Raw genomic sequence first — 22,663 nt, 5'->3', positions numbered from 1 at the left:
GGGAGGGCACTGGTGACGCTCTGCTGTAATGGAAGAGGGAACAGAGCCAGCACTGAGACTCAGCACAGACTCGTTCCTCTTAACATCCCTAAATAGGAAAAAGCTCATCTGCAGAAGAGGGGTGCACAACCACAACAGGAGGACACTGCAGCTGGTGGAGAGGGGGCGGGGAAGAAGTGCTGCAACTGTAGGAAGGGCAGGGAATCTTGTGAGGGCTGCACACGCAAGATTCAGGTTCCCAGGTCTTCTCCAAGTCTGCAATCTAATCAGAATACATTAATGAACCCACCCACCCCCCTCTGCTCCCATCCCATAGCCATGCTAGCATGCCTCCTATTAAAAATTAGGGAAATCGCTGGAGAACTGCAGAAGGAAAACGCCCTCAAGGGAGAAACACAAGCTGAAGGCATACCACCCACAGGGGAGATAAGAACAAGATATCACTAGAGGAATGGAAGTCTGTGAGGCCCATAACAACAAATTTTAACTCCAGTAAATAGAGCAACAACAAACATTACATCCAGCTCAAATCCTGACTAGATGAAAACAAACCCCAGACTAAAGGCATGGCAGAAGGAAAATAATAAATACTTTCCTCCATATCTACTGTCATATACAATATGTCCAGCTTTTAACACAAAATTACCAGGCATACCAAAAGGCAAGAAAAATGCAGTCTAAAGAATTAATCATTATAACCAAAACAGTTATGAAATAGATGCTGAGCTATTAAATGGGGAATCCTATATAATAAAGAGCTAATATATAATGGTTGTGACGCCCTCACGCTGTAACAACCGATCAGCAGGAGGCTGTGTGCATGGCAGGCGTGGTTGGGCAGGGCTGTGTGGGCGGCGAGGTGCACGCGAGTGGGTGGGGACTTGACGCTGCATCCCCACCGGGCACCAGCCAGAGACCTGATGCTGCGTCCCCGCCTGACGTTGGCCGGGGACTTGATGCTGTGTTTCCCGCTGGCAGGGCTTGATGGGGTTGGGGCTGGGGCTGGGTCTCTTCCCTTTTAATGTGCACAAATTTCATGCACTGGGCCACTAATATAAAAATAATTCTGATTAATATGTTAAAGGTTGTAAGTAGGGAAAGTAGATAACATGCAAGATCCATCAGAAGGTAATTTCAGCAGAGACAATCTCTAACAGCCCAATGACAATATAAGTAAAAGCAACAGTTGAATGAAAACATTAGCAATAAAAAACATAATCACAGAAACTGCACTGCTCTCATCAGTAGACTTGACACAAGAGGAATGTGATAAAAAGTCAGAAGCTTGGATCTAAACACTGAAGTAAAGATTGTTGGAAATGAAACAAATGAAGGAAAAAAAGTTTTATCATATTTTAATGGCTTTAAAAGATAAAGTATTGTTAAGGACTAGTATTATAGTATTAACAATGTATTGTGTGATTATAGCATATATAAAACTAAAATATATGACAAAATTGGCACCGGAGATGGGAGGGAGAAATGAGGAATATACTGCTGTGAATTTCTCACGCTATGCCTGATGTAGTATAATACTTATACTAGTATATGGCCTTAGATTATTTAAAATTATATTTTGTAAACCCTAGTGCATAATCTTCTCTTTAGTTAGAGTGATAGGATGCACATGCTTTTCTCTATCCTATGGACTAGTACTTTATTTGCATATGACTTATCTCACAATAAAATTATTATCATGAAAGAGAAGTCAGTCTCAATACACAAACAGTTATACCGTAAGCTCCATCTAACTAAACCATATTTTTGTTCCATCAGATTAACTGATGTTCATAGTTCATTTCATTCTGTTCTAGTCCGGGTCCTGTAACAAACATACCATAGACTGAGTAGCTTATAAACAACATAAATGTATTTCTTACTGTTCTGGAAGCTGAAGGTGCCAGCAGACTCAGTGTCTGGTGGAGGCCAATTCCTGGTTCATAGATGACCATCTTCTTGCTGTACTTTCATGTGGCAGAATGAGTGAGGGATTCTCTGTAGTTTCTTTTATGAGGGCACGGATCCTATTCATGAGGGTTTCACCCTAATGATCTGATCAACTCCCAAAGCCCCCACCTCTCAATACTATCACATTAGGGGTTAGATTTCAACATCTGAATTTTGAGTGGGAAACAGACATTCATTCTATAGCACACTTTTGCAAAATATATACAATCTACAATTTCTTCCCCCTACATTGCTTTATTGGCCAGTATACCTTTCCTTAAATACACTAATTTAATAGACTCTGAAATTACTAATTAATGCGAATCATTTTTTATAAAAATCCATTTTTTTCTTAATCAATGCTACCTAAGAATATTAGCTACCCTTTACTGAGTCTCTTTCCCAGAGGTGGCCAGAGATGCTTGTCCACAGGAAAGCCCTCTGAGGGGAGCCTCACTGACGGTCAGCTCCAGCCATTGACCCTTTGAGTGTGCACCAGGTTTGTGCTGAGACCATACTTTCTCTGGGTTGCTACCAGTTAATGAATGAACATGGCAGAGGTACCAGAGCCACTTCTACCTGATAAAGTCCCCTCCAATGGGTAACCTTTGCTGGAAGCTCTCCATTGACCTGTGAAGCTGTGATCTTACAGTCTCCCTATCTGATCCATTCTTTCTCTCTTTCGATGATGGTCTGATATAACTCATAATCTGAAGACTTTCCTGCATGTTTGCCTGTTTCTGACCCAACCCCCTTTATCTGTCCCAACATTTCCCTTAATAAATTGTTTCCACTCCTAATTCCTTTATGGCATCTGCTCCTTAGAGAACCATGACAAACCATCCATGTGTTAAGCATTCAACATTTATTAAGGTTAACCTTTACAAGTAAATATTGCTATCACCATTTTACAGTGATAAAATTTACTTCTAGGTAATTTGAATTTGTTTCACCTTGGCTCCAAATTTCATACTCTTTTTACTATTACACAACACAATCTCTATTGATAAGCAAGGTCCCTTGCAAATGGCTCAAATGATGCTTGGGTAATTAATCATATTTTTAGGCAAATAGTTGTCATATATATTTGTGTATCTTCTAAATGAAGTTCTATACCAAATCTAGTTTGATTGATTATATATGTATGATCTGTCTCAAGTTTGATTAATTGTATCTGCAATTTGATAAAAGCTTTTAGAATCACAAAAAGATGAGCAATTTCATAAAGCACAAGTATAATCTCTACATACTCATAAAATATATTTAAATTACTGCTCTACCACTTCTTAGACACTTTCAATTTTTTTCTAATAGGCCAAAAATATTAAGACATTTTGGTACCTAAGCAAAATGGAGATACTTGTAAAAATAACCTGAAGGCCCTTGTAATCCAAAAACTTGAAATTTCAGAGTTAGGGAGCAAAAGAAATCTATAAATGTTAGTTATGATTTAGAAGTGACATTTTTATACCTGGATTCACTGTGCAAGAACAGAGCAGACTTTTCCATCCTATAAAATCTGTCAAATTTCTTATAAGAGGAACAGCAGTGCCATTGCCTCCAAATATAACTGAGGGTGGAATTTAAAAATGCCAAACCCTCCACCACTAATTACTCTTAACAAATTAGCAGGCCAAGCTTTCTCAAGTGTCAGGCATAGAATGCATGTTTAACTGGTTCTTTTATAAATGAGACTGTGCTCTGTTTGAAATAAAACAATTTAAAAGCCATGATTAATATGAATTCCTCTTAAGAATGCTAATAACTTCTAGAAAAAAGTCTTGAGCTACTGTCCAAAGACTAGCACAATAAAAATTCATATTGCCCTGACCAGATGCTTAGTTGGATAGAACATTATCTTATACTCTAAAATGGTTTCGGGTTTGATTCCCGGTCAGGGTACATACTTAGGTTGCAGGTTGGATCCCCCGTTGAGGCATGTAGTTTAGGCAACTAATCGATTTTCTCTCTACCCTTCTTCTTCTCCTCCTCCTCCTCCTCCTCCTCCTCCTCCTCCTCCTCCTCCTCCTCCTTCTTCTTCTTCTTCTTCCTCTCTCTCTCTCTCTCTCTCTCTCTCTCTCTCTCTCTCTGCCCCCCTTCCCTCCCTCTCTCTCCCTCTCAAGTCAAAAAACATATCCTCAGATAAGGATTAAGAAAAATTATATTTTAGCATCTTATTCAGGAAAAGAAAACATACCACTGTATTAGTAATAGTAACATAAGATTTGTGTTAAGCCAAAATTTTAAAACTCTGACTAAAATGGAAAAGAGAAATCAAAGTAGGATTAAAAATATGATGGCTCAGGAGGAATAGTAATTGATGAGTTGGATGACTCAAACCATAGAAACAATTGACATTTAATTTGTATATAGAGCAAATATTATCATTATTTCAATATAATAAAAAATAATAAGGCTCTCCTATTCAAAAAGATTACTGACTCACTATTAACTAGTACAATTATTAACTACTAAAATTTTCATGATCTTAGTGACCAAGTATGTGCCATGTTGTTGTGCCTTGCAGCACTACTTCTTCATTATCATCACCATTATCATAGCCATGGCCATCTTAGTTCTGAACCTATAGATGTAACGTAATTTGTCCAGTTGAAAGTCACAGCCATTTTAGTTGTTCCAATAGGCAATTTTTCTGTCTCAAAACATAGTATTCTTTCTTCTACCAAAAGTAACAAAATAGAACAGAATATGAAAGGTGATCCATTAGTAGGAAATATACAATGAAGAATTTAGGAGTAAAAGGTGTATCATGTCTGCAACTTACTCTGAAATGGCTGAGAAAAAAATAAAACCATTGTAATGTTAATATTGGGGGATTCAGGGCAAAGGGTATCCAGCAATTCTTTGTACTATTTTTATTTATTTATTTACTAGAGGCCTGGTGCATGGATTTGTGCACCGGTGGGGTCCCTCGGCCTGGCCTGCAGAGATCAGTGACCTCCACACCACCATAGCCCTTCCTTACCCGCCAACTTGTCGGGCTCCAGCCTGCTGTATGCATCAATCCCACACAGTGCGAAGTAGTGTGTGAAGTGGCAGGTGGCCAGGGAGGAGCCCAAGCCCAGGGGGTGTGTCCACAGGAGATGCTCACGCTGCTGCAGCTGCACTCACCAGCCTTCAGCCCAGCATCTGGTGCCTGTCTGTCAGCTGAGCAGCCCTCCCACTGTGGGAGTGCACTGACCACCAGGGGGCAGCTCCTGCATTGAGCTGGCTCTCTGACATTCCCTGAAGGGTCCTGGATTGCAAGAGGGCGGTTCTCGGGTGACGCACCCCAGAATCGGGCTCCCTCCTCTCTGGTTTCGGGGTGCATCACCCAAGAACCATCGCTGCCAAGTCACCACAGCTCGGCAGCTCCTGCGTTGAGCATCTGTGCCCTGGTGGTCATTGCACATCACAGCTACTGGTTGGATGGTCAGATGGTCGCTTAGCCTTTTATATATATAGATTTTCTCTAAGTTTTTAATTGTATAAAAATTTATACACAGTTTATAAATATTGGAATGGGTGACAACTTTAATTAAGTCTGTAGCTAATAATGATAAGTTTTCCCTCATAATTAAGAAGGTGCCTTTAATTCTGAAGGACCTTGCCTCTGTAATAATAGAATATTGTTTCTCACTGTATAAAAATGCAAGAAATATGCAAGCATGAAGAGATACTATTTTTATGAAAGATTTCTGAATTGTCAGCATTTTTTATTGTTGTAATCTTTGTTTTAATTAACAACAGCATCTATAATAAGAAAGACATCACTTTACTCTACATTAATATGTCAATAATTGTAAGTAGACAGAATAGAGAACCAATTATATGTTAGATATCTGCTAGGCTTTGTGCTAGGTGTCCTATATAATAAAAGGGTAATACACAAATCGACCAAATGGGGGAATGACCGGAACGCCCACAGCCACTTGCCCCAGCCAGCCCCACCCTCAAGAGGGCCTCCCCACCCCGATCGGGGGTGGGGTCGGCTGGCAAACCACCTGCAACCTCTTGCCCCAGCCTGCCCTACCCACAGGCCCTCACTCCAGCTGGCCCACCCCTGATGGCCCTCGTCAGGGGCGGGCTGGCTGGACCCTACCAGTGCACAAATTTGTGCACTGGGCCTCTAGTTTAGATAATCCTATGTGTAATCATTCTAAGAACTCCTCTGAGATATCTGTTACAAGACCCATTTTACAGATGAGAACATTGAGTGCTAGAGAAATAGCAGGCATTAAAAAGTGAAGCAGGTTTTAAGCACAGTTGTATTTTTCCTCCAGTTCAGAGCACAAGACAATATTAATATTACAATGTGTTTGGAAAAATAAGTGTATATTGTACCATATAAAATACAGTCAAAGAAACTAGCAATATTAATCCCTAAGAAGAGAAGATGTGAGAGCCAGTATCTCTGTCATGGGTGAGTCTCTAGAAAGATTGGCAGGGTTTGGATAAACAACAGTTTAATATTGAAAACTATTGTTCAAAGATCCATGAAACTTTTACCGGTTAAAAATAATGTTGATAATGAGATTCATCTTTCTTACTGTGAGAGAAGGAAGTTTCAACTAAGCAGGGAGGGAAAAGCCAGAATGAACACTGGTTTTGGATTAGAATCAGAGACATCAGTGTGAATACATGTCTATTTAATATGTAAATTCAAGTAGATAAATGCAGAAATAATTATAGAGATCTGTGCATGTACAGGTTATGCATGAATTTATATTAATGTAAGTAAACAGGTAAGGAGAGACTTTCTTACAGAAGAATTTCAAAGATGGAACATAATTCTCTTATCATAGTTTATTTACAAAAATAAAAAAGCCAAACTAGGCCAATTATTTTCTCTTTTCATTTTCTATATATTGTCACCAAAACATTGTTTAACTGTTAATGCCTATATCCACTCATCATTCAACAATATTGCACAGAAGACCTTTAAATTATATACTACTTTCTCCATTAGATCAAACTTTATGTTCAACATCTAAACTGAAGCCTTAAGCTAGCTAGAGAATTTAAGTTTTTAAAAATATTTTTTATATTTTTAATATATTTTTATTGACTTCAGAAAGATAAAGAAAGATGAAACACAATGATGGGAGAGAATCATTGATAGGCTGCCTCCTGGTGATTGAGCCCACAACCCAGGCATGTGCCCTGACTGAGAATCGAACTGTAACCTCCTGGTTCATAGTTCAATGCTCAACCACTGAATCACCTACCTGGAGAATTTTAAAGAAAATCCAGATACTGAGAGGAAAAGGAAAGACCAAGAGGAAGATGGTAGTGTCAGCTCAAAGAAACTTGTTTAAGAGCAAAATAAATTGCTCTTTCCCAGAGTGAGTATGAACATAAACAAGTCAGCTACACCGGAGAAGAAATTTGATGACAAGCAGTTTGAAAGTGGATTGACTATTGTTAACGCATAGTGGTGATTTATGCTTGGCAGGACTACTTTTGATTAATCATTACCTGAATTTCTAAAAGATCCCAGGACAGTAAGTTGCCAAATTAACATCTTGAAAATTGCATTTTTCAAGACATAAAGCATTTTCACAGGGCTGGTTAGCAGATTTAAAGACAAGATTCAGTGAGAGTGTTAATTTTCTTAATGAAAATTAATTTCAAAATTAATTTGGTTTTAATTAGTTGGTTTTTTGCAAATGCTTATTAGAGTGTCCTGTAAGAGGTAAGTACCAAAGATGCAAAAGAAAGAAAAACCTGACATCCAGATGCCATGAGTAAACTGGCATTCTAAGTCAAAGGTGCTCATCAAAATAAATCAAAGTTGCTTGATAAGCTAACTGGTTGCATGGCTTCCTTTGTGATTCGTGCTAAATGATAGGTGCTAAAGAGGATATGATAGTTTAACACCTCCAATTAGTGTTGTTATTTTATTGAACCTGGAAATAAGGTTGCAATTATACACTGATGCATATTTCTCCTTGGTAATTTGAACAATAGGATCATCTGCACAAAATAATAGTCTGTTGCTTTAATCCTTGCCTTTTTTTCTGTATTATCTAACAGTGACTGTTCCAGTACTTACAAACGAATCTACATAATAAAAGCCTAAGCGACTATTATGGCAGAACGACCAGAATGACCGGTTGCTATGATGTGCACTGACCATCAGGGGACAGTCACTCAATGCAGGAGCTGCCCCCTGGTGGTCAGTGTGCTCCCACAGGGGGAGTGCCGCTCAGCCAGAAGCCGGGCTCATGCCTGGAGAGCGCAGTGGCAGTGGCGGGAGCCTCTCCTGCCTCTGTGGCAGCACTAAGGAGCAGCGAGCAGGTGGGCACTAAGGAGTGAGGGGTCCCACTGCGAGAGGGCACAGGCTGGGCTGAGGGAGAGTCTTCCTCCTTTCCCCAGTACATGAATTTCGTGCACTGGGCCTCTAGTACTTTTATAATTGCCATATGTAATTGCCTATGTGAGCATCATTTATATATATATATATTTACTAGAGGCCCAGTACATGAAATTCGTGCATGGGGGGCAGGGATCCCTCAGCCTGGCCTGCAACAATGCCAGTGTCCCGCACCCCAACTGGCCTCTGGCCAGAGGCCTGCCCGCCCATCCTCCCTCACTCCGCTGGCCAGGGCATGTGGGACACTGGGGCTGGTCACCAGGGCAATGCCACCCCAGCATCCCACACACCCCGGCCTGCCTCTGTCCAGAGGCCCACCCGCCCGCCCTCCCTCCACTATGGGCGCCACCATCTTTGTGACAGAGTGATGGTTAATTTGCATATTACCCTTTTATATATATATATATATATATATATATATATATATATATATATATATATATATAGTGGGGTAACAGGCTTATATTGTTTGTATGAAAAATAATACAATAATTAATAATACAAGAATAAACTGTTTCATGTACTCACAACTGTAAACCTACTTTTGCCCCACCCTGTATGTGTGTGTGTGTGTGTATGATATATGTATTTAATTGGTGTAAAAAATGCATATGTGTATTTAATATATGTATTTAATTGGTGTAAAAAATGCATAATATAACCAATATATGTATTTAATTGGTGTAAAAAATGCATAATATAACTTTATACTCTGAACAATTCCAAGGTGATATTTTGGATCCTTATATTTTTACATTTATTCTTTGTGTCTAACACTATATGTCTAACACTATGAAAAAATTTTGAAATAAATCAAAGCATCAATAACTAGGCCTGATGTTCTTTTGTCCCATAATCTTTAATTAGGAAGACATTTAAATCCTTTAAATGATTATAATCTTTAATTGGGAAAGCATTTAAATCCTTTAAATGATTATTAAAGGCTTTTCACTCATCATGGGAATGCAGTGAAGCCCAGTAGCATTCACTGTAGGGACTGTGAGACCCTATGAATGAGGAGCTATGCTTCCTGACTACTCAGTTTCTGAGTTGATACTGAGCATCCCCTACAATGGGAGTCAAGAGAAGTTGTAAGCCCAGATTTATATGGAAATTCTCGCAATACTGAAAAGCTCTCCAGGGTTGTCTTTAAACAATGGGTAGAATATATGTGCAATACATAATGTCAGTCTGCCTTAGAGTGTATGTCTCAAAGCACCCACTTCTTGTGAGCAGAAGTATGATGTTCACGTTGTATGATGCAGCTAATGCCAGGCAAAGTGACCATTTGTGTTTGTAGACTTGAGTTGGCAAAGACAAAAAGAAACATCCAAAAAATATTCTGTTATGCATCTTTTTCTTACTAATCATAACAGAGTCTTAATGAAGCCCTGGGGATCCACTGATTCACCATAAATATCACCCAAAGTTAATGAGCTGTAAATTCTGCCCAGTAATGTCCTGGATAGGAGGAACAAGGGTTTGTGACTAGGACTAATTATGGCAAAGGGCATCGTGTTTGACAAATGATTTGTTGCAAACCTATGGCAGAATAAGCCAGAGGAAATTGCTGCCATGTAGCTCATCAGCCAGGGTTCATCAATTGGCTTGGGTTAATTCAGTTTCCTGACATCTAGTCCTTCCAAGAGGTTATTTTTGACATTGGGCGGCTTTGTTCTACACTTTATCAGATCTCTAACAAGGTTGTTCATCATCTATTATTTAATGTTTCTAAAATTTAAAAAAACACACACTTAACCACTCCTGAAGTGAAAAATAAGCTTGAATTCCCATTGTCTTATATTTTGATTACTACAGCCATCTCTTTGAAGATATTTTTGCCTTTTCCCCTACTTTTAAATGTTTTGAAAATACAAAATTTCACTTTTGTGCCCTTATATTTATTGTATTCCTTCATTTTGATTTTTTGTTTTTGTTTTTTGTTAATCCTCACCCAAGGGTATTTTTCAATTGATTTTTTAGAGAGAATGGAAGGGAGAGGGTGAGACACATTGATGTGAGAGAGATACATCAGTTGGTTGCCGTCTGCATGCACCCTAACCAGGGCCAGGGAACCTGCAACCAAGGTACATGCCTTAGACCAGAATCAAACCTGAGACCCTTTTGTTGGTAGGCCGATGCTCTATTCACTGAGCCAAACCGACTAGGACTGTATTCCTTTATTGCAAAACAAGTTTCCATTGGTTTGAAACTGAGGAAAGTTGTTATTTTTTTGTTTACATAATGTTCCTGTAATTTATTGTACTTTTATAAAATGGTTTTCTTACTTGTTAATGTTATTAACTATACCTTTATACATTCTTGCATAAAGGGAGCTAACAAGTATAAGTGCCATGGGATGCTATATAGTGATGGTATGAATGGATGACCACTTCTAAGAGTGAGAAGGATCATATAGATTTCTTTTTTGAGTATATTAATCAGCATGGTAAAATATGAGTCAATTTCTTTTAATGACTCAGTGATTCCACTTCTGGGAATAGATCCAAAGGAACTCAAAACAAAAATTTGAAAAAAATATATGCACCCCTATGTTCATTGCAGCATTATTTATAATAGGCAAGATATGGAAGCAACTCAAGTAGATGAGTGGATAACAAGTGTCGGTACATATATACAATGGAATATTACTCAGCCATAAAAAAGAATGAAATCTAAAGAACAAAACAAACAAGCAAACAAAAATTAAAACAGACCATAGATACAGAGAACAGATGATGGTTACCAGAAGGGGAGAGAGTTTGGAGGACTGCATGCAAAAAGTGAAGAGATTAAGAAGTACAAAATGGTAGTTACAAAATAGTCACAAGGATATAAAGTACAGCATAGGGTATATAGTCAATGATATTGTATTAACTACTAGTGTTTATGGTGCTAAGTGGGTACTTGCAATATCATGGGAATTTCTTTGTAAAGCATAGAATTATCTACCAACTGTGCTGCACACCAAAACTAATGTAAAATAATATTGAATATCAACTGTAATTGAAAAATAATTTTTAAACCTAAAAAAAGAAAACCGAAAATGCTTGATATACAGAATCTATACTAATAAAAGGGTAATATGCTAATTAGATTGGATGTCTTCCGGACAAAGCCGCAGTGACTGCTACTGCGAGGCCAGGTCAAGGCTCATGCAGCCACAGCGGCTGGCAGTGGCAGCACCAGTGGTGTGATGGGGGCGTCGCCTTCCTCTGATCAGTCCAACCAACTCCTGCAGAGGGAGGCCAGAGGCAGCAGTGAGGGAGTGATGGGGAAGTGACTTCCCATGATTGGCCAGTCACTTCCCGCAGAGGGAGGCCAGACTGTGGCTTAGACCAGCTCCCCATGGGGAGCGGGTGTAAGCCGTCAGTAGGATATCCCCTGAGGGCTCCCAGACTGTGAGTTGGGGCAGGCCTGGCTGAGGGACTTCCCCCCCCCCCCCCCGTGCACAAATTTTTGTGCACCAGGCCTCTAGTTAGATATAAAATATAAGATAGGGTTAGTGTTCACATCATAACCAGGTAACAGGTGTACATAGATACATGATCCAAATTTATAACAAACTAGTTTAAGAGGAGAAAGTGCACAAAATTGAAGAGGTGAAAGTGTATATCAAGGTTATGGAGTTATTGTGGTTAGCTGCTCATATTTTCTATGTTAGGACTTCTTTAGTTTCAGGTGATATAAACGCAAGCCAGATTAGCTTTCTCAAAATAAAAGAAATGTATGGGCATGCAGCTGGGCAGTCCTAGAGCTCTGTTGTCTCCAGAGGTTACAATAATCTCATTCTCTGGCAGGCTGCCTTCATGAGGTAACCAAGATTGAGGCAGGAAGTTCCTGCTTACGTCATTCTCCTGGCTAACAAGGCCAGGGAGATCAAAAGCATATCACTCCTGACTGTTCCAGCAGATGACTTTGGAGGATTCTGATCAGGCCCTTGTGGGTTAAATGCTAATCTATTTGATAATTACAGTACACCAGGTGGATACAGGACTTTTGTGAATAGTTCCAAGCTATGCCCAACTTTGGTGCAAGATAAGGAGAGGAGTTAGAGCTATTTAATCCCCATGAAGTGAGTCCTACACAAGAAGGCTTGGTTTACAATCTGAAAAGGCATAGTATTGGCTAAAGATAGTACCTGTGGTCTCCCTGATATCTGTAGTCACCACCGGCCACTACAACCTCATTTCCAAGAGGCCTGCTGGAGCACACAGCCTTTCACATAGACCCTGGAAGAAGAATAGTGACCATCAAGAATGGACAAATATGTTGAATGAGCAGGCGCTTTTTTTAATCTTCTTGATCCTACTCGCTTCTCCTGTTCTCAATTTATATGGGCTCTGATTCTGTTTATAAATCTCTGTCATTCTGATGCCAGCCCTACACTCTGATCTTACTTATTTCTTTTTAGGGCCTGAGCAAGAATGGCCAGAGATCCTTGCATGCACATGTTTTGACAGCTTATTCCACTGTTTATTGTTTTTAATACTTTTATCTGTTAATAGCACCATTTGAGACAAGTGTCCTACCCTAAATCACCGAACCCTGTACAGTTAAGTGTTCTTGTTTGTAAAACAGATATGACAGTTTTTAACTGAAGTAGTGGAGTACTTCCTAGTTAGTCCCCCTAACAGAAAAAGTTTACCCAGTACTCAAAGATCCAGGTTTCTCCTCTGATTTTCAACATTTTAGTGTTTGTATACAAAAGCCTTTCTTTTGAATGATTTGAATCTGCCCTACAGAATTTAATATCCCCCTTCGTTCAGAGAAAGCAATATCCTCCAGTTTTATCTTCCTGGATGCTAGCTCTGGGCCCACGGTTGGCACTCTGGAGAAAGGGTGTCAGGTATGAGCTTCCATAGCCTGGCGACAGAACACTCAATAATCCTCTTAATGGCATTTCTGCTTTTCGTGGAAGAACAAGATAATCAACAGTTTTATCATTTTTCTGATTCCTAATGGTATCCTAAAGCATAATGTTTCCCATAGTAACATGCCATTGAAATCTTCTCAGTGAGATGGAACCTTGGAAATGTGTCTTTGCTCCTGGGTATAGGCCAGTTCGGAGGCAGTGTAGTGCAATGAGCAGCAAACCCAGCAGAATGTCTGGGTAAACATGCAGGGAGCTGGGGTGGAGGTAGATCATCTTTAGGATACTCTCTGGAAATAGAATTTGTGAATTAATAGAACTAGACTGCATCTTTAAGGAAAATATATCCTAGTTAATACAATTTTATAATATATGAAATAAAACAAAAATGAGAAAGAGGCAATGATTGTACAAGTTTGAGACTCTTATTATCAAGGGAGGAGGAGGATTGGGAAGATGGGGAGCTTTGTGGGCCGGGGTCAAGGATTGAGGTTCCAGGGATGGTAAAAAGTGTGCATTGGGCCAGCGTCCTTTTTGGGCTGAGTACCTGCCTGTTGTAGGACTTCTGGGAGGCCTTCAGTGCCGCATCATCGCACGGAGACTTTTCATGGCTTTAGTTCACCATCCCCGCTGGGGAGAAAAATCTAGAGACAGTAATGTAGGAATTCTATGGATTCACTTTGCTCCACACCAACACTCCGGGTATGCTTCTGAAATTCATTTCCTAATTTTCATAGACTTGAACTCAAACAACAACAACAACACACACACTGCTGTTCCTTTTTTTCTGACAGTGCCTGACAGAAAACCAATGCTTTGTTGCTGTTGTTATTGTGAATATGATTATTAACATTAGGGATAATGTGAGAGAAATTCATAATTGGAAATTAAACATAATGACTTACATTTGTATAAGTGATGTATTATTCCATGATGCATTATGGTGCTAGAGACCAGCTTATTTTATGGAGGCTATATTTAGAAATATAATACATCTAAAGAGAAACAGTCTATGTAATCCATGATTTCAAATATGTCAATAAAATGTGCTTTTTAATTACACTTTTATTTTGTGTAGAATTATATTGGGTCTCCAAAAAATGTATACACACTTTTTTTTTCTGATAGCTCAATTGATGTTTCTTTGTTTTTGTTTTTCAGATTTAACCAATTGGAATTAATAATTATTCAAAGTGTGTATTTGTAAGCTAAACTTTTTATAAAATAAAGAAATACTTCAAATTAAATTTTCTCCCTGTGAGAATGAAATAAAAATTCTTAGAATAGCCCTGGTCAAGTAGCTCAGTTATTTAGAATGTTGTCCAAATACACCAAGATTACAGATTTGATTCCTGGTCAGGGCACATACAAGAATGAACTGAGTTAAAACCTGTTTCCACCAGATGGTAAGTGATGAGTCTGAGCATGTTAGTTAACATCCTTAAAACTCAATTTTTTTTTTATGTCAAATAGAGGTGATGACAATAGTAATACTTACCCGTAAGGTACTTGTGACTAGAATTTAAACTGTTTGACACAATGCAAAGAGCATTTTCAAAGTTTTGATAAGTGACTTTTAATGTGCTATTATTGCTTCCCTCTCTTTTCCCATTCTAGCAACCTGAGGCCTGATTATTTTCACTCTTGGAAAAATTGTTCATTAAATGAAATACCAAAAAGCATGGGGTCTGAAGCCTGGGTGGAGACAAGAGGGTTGGCCTTTTTGAAAGCTTTCCGTGATTCTAACGTGAAGCCAATGGTAAGAACTATCACTTTTGCCATTGTCAGCAGCATGAAAATCCTCCCTAGCCTTAGCTGCTTCTGGATCTTTACACAAAACTCAGATTCCTGGTGAGAGGATCTTTTAACATTAGCATGGGCAATGTCTCCATACTGAGGTCAGAGTTCCACTGACTGTATTCAGGGTGGGAGAGACTGTTTCCCAAAGAAAGGAATGCAGGCCCTAACTGGTTTGGCTCACTGGATAGAGCATCTGCCTGTGGACTGAAGGGTCCCAGGTTTGATTCCAGTCAAGGGCGTGTGCCTTGGTTGCGGCCATGTCCCCAGTAGGGGGTGTGCAGGAGGCCACTGACCGATGTTTCTAACTCTCTATCCCTTCCTCTTCCTCTCTGTAAAAAATCAATAAAGTATATATTTTTAAAATTTTTTTCTAAAAAAAAAGAAAGGGATGCAGGACAGACCAGAGCCGAGGAGGCCACTGCAGTATCCAATAATAATTGGAGAACAGCATTTGGGGATTCTCTAAGGGAGCATCAAAGGATGATGGAAATATTCTACAGCTTGTTTTGACTCATGGTTACTCAAGACAAAACTACCTGAATGTTTCAGATTGGTGCATTTTATTACATATAAATTTTAAATAAATAGATATGTAAATAAATAAAAAAACTACTTTATAGAAACTTTGGTGACTCAAACTGTCAGCAATAGTAAGATGTAATTTATTAGCAGTCTTTCAATCCTGTTCTGTATTATAATCTACCATTCAATAAAATGAAAGAGGAAACTCAGAAGGAAAAAACACACAGTAGTTTGTTTCTTTTGATATTTTTTATTTCTAAATTCAAGTTAGTAGATCAAAGATTAAGAATCCCATACACACATGCACTTACAGATGAAATGATGCGTCTGCAATATTTAGGTAATCACTTCCATTTTCTTCCTTCACTGGTAAGTGGATTTACTAGTGCTAGTGCTTTATAAAATTGACTTCAATATTAATATGGTGAGAATATATAGATCCTCTTTTAAAATTCTAGTCTCCTATATATCATTTAAAAATTGTCCCTTAGAATAGTATTATAATACCCATTTGCAGTTGAGAAAACAAAGTGAGTAACATTTTAATTGGCTTAATAAAAAATGAACTCAAAAGGTTTTGTTCTGCTGTAACTTGTGTTTATATAAATATAATGTTCAAGAAATGTATACATATCATTACCTCCTGCTTTGAATAAAAAAGCAAGATACTGGAGAACAGACCAAAAAGCCTATATTTGTATATTTTTCCTTGATTTTCTTTATGAAAAAGAGTCCTATTTAGTTTGTGTTCTGTGTAACTCTTAGAAATCCAAATGTTTATGTGTGCAGCATTATTTTTATATTTGAAGTCAACCACACATATACCCACATTTCTACACACATGTCTATATGTTTTCTAATCTCTAAACGAAAAATATTTATATGATCAACTAATTTATATACTCTTTTTATCTGCTAATATTTATTAAGTTACTGCTGTGAGTTGAGCACTGTGTTTGAATATATATAGAATTCATAACCTCATAGAAATCCTACTCTATTACTTGTTTTGAGAAACAGGTGGGAAAAAATCACTAAGCCAAAAACTTAGTAATAAAAATTGTGAGGGAAATGATGAAAAGGACTTGGAAGAAAGATACTGGAGAGATAACTCATAAGTAATGACAATCCTAGATACTAGAGGGAAAGGCCAAATAATATTGAAAATTAGCCAGAGGTGAAAAAACAGCTGGGATTGGTTATTTAAAAGGCATTCCCAAATCCTGGGACAGTTTTGTGACATGTCTAGGTCTCATTCCTGAATTCTAAGAATAAAGAAAATACAGTGTAACTTTGTGATAGGGCAAATTAAATGAAAGGATAAAAATGGAATCCAGTTATTGATGAAAAATTCTGATAGATAGATCGCAGTGAAACAATATTCTAAACTTTGGAGAGACCAGGACTGGAACCAAGAATACTGTGGTAAGACAAGATAGCATCCATCTGCTCAGAAAAATAAAGATAGTCTTGGAATTTCAAAGATTAAGAGGCATTCTGCCTGAGCTGGTCTTGGCTTGTTGGCTCTGAGCTCATGCCCTCTTCTTCCCTAAGGTCTGTGTCCTTAAACCAAGCTTCCCAGGCCCCTTCGCAAGCTGGCTTCTGAATAGCTTCTAATAATAGGAGACCCTGACAGGAGGTTGACAAGTTGGAGAAAAGAGAAACCGAGATAATTCTTCTTCCTCTTCTCTGCTTCAGGCATCCTTGGCTCACACTGACTATCTCGTCTATGATTCCAGGTCCCATCGCAATTCTGGCAATACTGCCTCGTCCCTTATCCCTCCAGCCCTAATTGAAATAGCTGTTTCTTGCTATTGCTAATCGATGGGCTGCCTCATCTCTTCCCACACTTTTGCCACTAGTTTCCTGTGATTGGTCTTTCAGCTACTGAACTGCCTCGCCTGGACTCTATTTCATTGTCAAGACCCTGATACATTGTCTGCATTTGCGATCTACCAATATCCTAAGTATTCTGAGAAATAACTGTCGAAACAGAGCAGATATCTCAGGGAACACTAAGAGGAAAAAAGAGTTGGAGAATCCATTTAAATTCATATAACAATGGATTTTGCAATACATTGCTAAACACTAATGGGTGATGATAATGAAAATGAGGTTTTGAAAAATTATCTTTTTGTAAAGCTCCTTAAAATAAAAGAGATGTATAATAAGGGTGAGTTTATTAACATTCTGGAAATAAATAATTGTAGACCCTCTTGGAGAAAAGAGGAAATGGGAAAATTCCAAGTATTCTTAAGATTTCATCTTGGAATCGGGGAATGATGGCAAATAAATGTAGGGGGCATGCAAAATTATTTAACATTGATATGTTCCATAAAATAGGAAGAAGGTTTGGAAAGCATCCTGGAACTTCCAACTTCACAGGAAAAAAAGAAAAAAAAATTATCCAACCATGAAAATTTTAAAAAATCACAAAAGAAGAGAAAATAACACCATAAAATAATTATTAAGTATAAGTGCAACTTAAAGATTTAGACTAACTTTATCATGTAGGATACAAAATGTCAGTGGGTTAAAATGTCATCTCACATACAGTAAATGTGAGACTCTATTATAAATAAAAATAGCTATTATTTACAAAACAAGGTGACAGAAAAAGGTTTAAAGTTGAGCGGATGTCAAAGGCACACAAAACAAATGAAAATGAAAAGAAAGCCCCCGATGTAATGTTCACATCAAATCATACAAAACTCAGGCTGAAAGCATTAAATGGGGCAAAAGCGAGCTACTATATGTGATTTTAAAATGTGTAGTTTTCAAAAAATAAACCTTTATGCCTCAACCACCATACATGTGTACACACACACACATGCACACACACGCATACATGTGTACACACATGCACGCGCGCATGCATGTGTACACACACACATGCACATACACATGCATACATGTGGAGAGGAAGCAGTAAAGCAGAGATTTTATAACATTGTTGTTGCAGGCCTGACTCTTTGCCAAAGCTTCTGATGGAGGAAACAGAATAGCATCAAACAGCATCATTAGGCTTGTAGAATCAGGCAGCAGCTGTACTAATAAAGGAGATAGCTTTCTAAGCTGAGGGATGAGAGTAATAAAACAGGTTTCTCTTTGTCTCTTGTCTCTGCAAACTTATTAAGTGAACATCAAATTTGCATCAATGTTATAAGACCCCTGAGAGTCACTGCTTGCTACTGGAGTGCCAAGCAGCTCTCCATGCTCATGTCTGGGAGCAGATCTTCAAGGAGTGTACCCTGCCTGTAGTAGTGGTCTTAGATTAGAACAGATGGTCTCTAAGGTTCCTTCTAGTTCTGTTATTCCAATACATTGAAAAATTTCTACCAGGTAGCTACTACTCATAAAGCATATGGCAGTCTATTCTCAGATTTGTATACAGCACAGTCTGCTTTCATAGGGAATAAAAATTTTCTGGAAGTTTAATTATATAGTGACTTAAATCTGTACAACCTGGTATAAATTCTTACTCTTAATAGTCCTACCCACCTATAGAATCAAAAGAAAGTATACAATAAGTGAAAACAAAACTGGAAAAGTAAATTTTTTAAAAATCAAAAGTATTTATTCAACTAGATTATTTTGTTGAAATCAAATTACAAATGATTACTTTAATAATAAAGAATATTTATTTAATAATAAGGATTTTCCCTATGTCTAATTCTGTTTTAATATTTATTCCCATGTTGGCTTAAATATACTATATTATAGAAAATGTCTGCTTGCTTAGATATGTTTTATAAAATATTAATAAGCATAAGACTTGACTACTTGAGCTAGTTAGGGTTTTCACTTTAATGAAGCAGCCATAAGATGTTCTCTTACACTGATTTTAATTAGAATTCACTAGTCAATTCTATACTACTGTCTACATGAATATGAAGTTTGCATTGCCGCATTACCAAATTCTGCACTTTGCTGTTATGTACTGTAATCACCACCACTATCAGGAACATAAAGGGTCTTCATTGACAATGAATTGTTGACAAATACTCTGCTCACAATATGAAGGTGGTAATGTGTGATGGCAGTGGTTGTTTTCAACTTACCCAGCTTCTGTGTTATGGTCCAATTTCTGTCCCATTTTTTTTCCAAAGTATTGCAAACCCCTCATTCTTACAGTGTACCACAAATGTTTACATATGGTCTTTACCTGCAGTAAAGTTAAACACAAAGATAATTATTGTGGTAGAAATTAAGAGCTAGGAATCCATTACAGGCAGTAATGCATTATCCAGAATATACTTATATTAAATGTGCAATTAAAGGTAAAGTCAAAACACAGTATGAAAAACTTCAAAGCTTCTAAGAATGTTTCCTGGACTAGTAGGAAATTTTGGATCGGTTTAAGAAATATGGATGTTTCTCCCCATCAGAGTGGCTCAGTTGGTTGAACATCATCCTGCACACCAAAAGATTGCCAGTTCAATTCCCAGTCAGGGCACATACCTGGGTTGTGGGTTCCATCTCTGGTTGGGGCACTAATGGAAGGTTACCAATCAATGTTTTTCTTTCTTTCTTTTTTTATGTTTTATTTATTTATTTTTTCAAATTTTTATTAAGGTATTATATGTGTACATATCTTACCATTGCCTCCCACCCCCACCCCACTCCCATACATGCCCTCACCCCCCAATGTTTTGCATCCGTTGGTTACTCTTATATGCATGCATACAAGTCCTTCAGTTGATCTCTTATTTCCCCCACCTCTCCCTAACCTTACCGCTGTAATTTGTTTTTCTTTCACATCAATGTTTCTCTCTCTCTCTTTCTTTATCTCTCCCTCTCTCTAAGCATGTCCTCTGGTAAGGATTAAATATGCATATGGATTTTGAGCATAACAACTAATAAAAATATCAAAATTCTTTTACTTGAATACTGAGAAGTTTGAAGCTAGGAAACTAATGGAAGAAGCTAAATACTTTATCAAGGTTATAAATAATCCCGTTATCTGTTGCCACACCGATTTTCTTACTTACAGAAAATATAACCTGTAGAAGATAAATCTAAATTTTCAACTAGTGGTTTCCAAAATTGATCTAGATGAGAAATAGCATAAATATGTAGAATCATCAGATATTCTCTCAGATCTTTGCTTTACTTGGCTTATTTATCTACTCAGCTGCTTTGAAGCAGGCAGGAGAAAATAACCTCTTTAATTTCCACCTTTCCTCAATGAGCAATGGTGATGTTTATGAGCAAAATATTTTCAAAGAGGAAAGAACAAGAAGGAGACAGAGGCAGGGAAAATGAACTAACTGGCTAACCTGCTCCCCTGCACAGAAATCTGGCTGTCCCTCTAAAAGAATAAGAAGGTGAAGTATTTTTTAAAGGTTTACATTTCTGGTATTTTGAAAAAGATCAATGTTTTGTCAGCAAGATACTTGTACAATTTGAAAGGAAAATTTTAGGTGTATCATTCTTTCAATAAAAAATAGGTAACAATGTTAATGGACAAATGATCGGGATTGAACTTGAGGGCATTCCTGTTAGAACAGTCACTGTTTTCCATGTGACAACTAAAAAGATTTAGACGTAGAAGCTTTGAGATAACTTTACTATACTTTATGGTGTGTGGGGGGGAGTAAGTAAACCTTTTAATTTACAATGTAATTAAATTTATTAGAATGGCATCTATACTAATAAAAGGGTAATATGCAAATTGGTCAGGATGCCCTCACAGTAACGACTGAACTGCAGGCTGCATGGGGGCAGTTAGGGGCAATCAGGCCGGCAGGCAGAGGCAGTTAGGGGTGATCAGGCTGGCAGGGGGGACAGTTAGGGGCGATCAGACAGGCAGGCAGGCAAGTGGTTAGGAGCCAGCAGTCCCGGATTGTGAGAAGGACATCTGGATTGGGCCTAAACCGGCAGTCGGACATCCCCCGAGGGGTCCTGAATTGGAGATGGTGCAGGCTGGGCTGAGGGCCCCCCCACCCATGCACGAATTTCATGCACCGGGCCTCTAGTTGGTTAATAAGATCATAGAGGTTTCAAATGCACATTTATCCTATCTAATAAAAGAGTAATATGCAAATTAACCATCACTCTGCTACACCCACAAGCCATGCCCACCAGCCAATCAGGAGTGAGTATGCAAATTAACCCAACCAAGAGGGCTGCAGCCACTGAACGAGCATAAAGCTTGGTTTCCCCGGCGATGGAGAAAGCCAAGCTTTCTGCACACCCTGGCCGAACCAGGCCTCCACTCAAGGCTACAAAGTTTCAATTATAGAAGATAAATAAATCCCAACAAAAATGGCTGTGGCCACGGAGCTGGAGAGAGCAGGAGGCTTGAGTTGCCCCCGGCAATGGAGGAAGCCAAGCTTCCGCAGCCCTGGCTTGCCTTGGCCTCTGATCAAGGCTACAAGTTTCAATTATAGAAGATAAATAAATCCCAACAAAAATGGCTGTGGCCACGGAGCGAGCAGGAGGCTTGGCTCCGCTCAAGGCTACAAAGTTTCAATTATAGAAGATAAATAAATCCCAGATACCAGGGCCTCCGCTTGGGTTGCCGGGGGGCGTGGCCGGCCCATGTGGTCAAAGATGACTGCCCCCATGTGGACACAAGATGGCCACCACAAGATGGCCAGCAGGGGAGGGCAGTTGGGAGGGTCCAGGCCTGCAAGGGAGGGCAGTTGGGGGCGACTGGGCCTGCAGGGGAGGGCAGTTAGAGACAAACAGGGAAGTAGTTAGGCATTAATTAGGCTGGCAGGGGAGTGGTTAGGTGGTGATCAGGCTGGCAGGCAGAAGCAGTTAGGGGCAATCAGGAAGGCAGGCAGGTGAGCAGTTGGGAGCCAGCAGTCCTGGATTGTGAGAGGGATGTCTGATTGCCCGTTTAGGCTCGATCCTACCGGGATTGGGCCTAAATGGGCAGTCCGACATCCCTCAAGGGGTCCCAGATTGGAGAGGGTGCAGGCTGGGCTGAGGGACAACCCCCACCCCGTGCACGAATTTCGTGCACTGGGCCTCTAGTATGATACATAATCTGTATATTGCATTGTGTGCCCACCATCCAAAGTCAAATCATCTTTCATTACCATATATTAGACACTGCCCCCACCCCCACAACAGTATTTTAAAGTTACTTAATGCTTGTTTTTTAAGACAAAATTCTGTAATTGTATCTGGAGTCA

Source organism: Plecotus auritus (assembly GCF_963455305.1).
Source record: "Plecotus auritus genome assembly, chromosome: 3".
Classification (NCBI taxonomy): Eukaryota; Metazoa; Chordata; class Mammalia; order Chiroptera; family Vespertilionidae; genus Plecotus; species Plecotus auritus.
The sequence above is the reverse complement of the archived record's forward strand: the minus strand, read 5'-3'. Positions refer to the sequence as shown.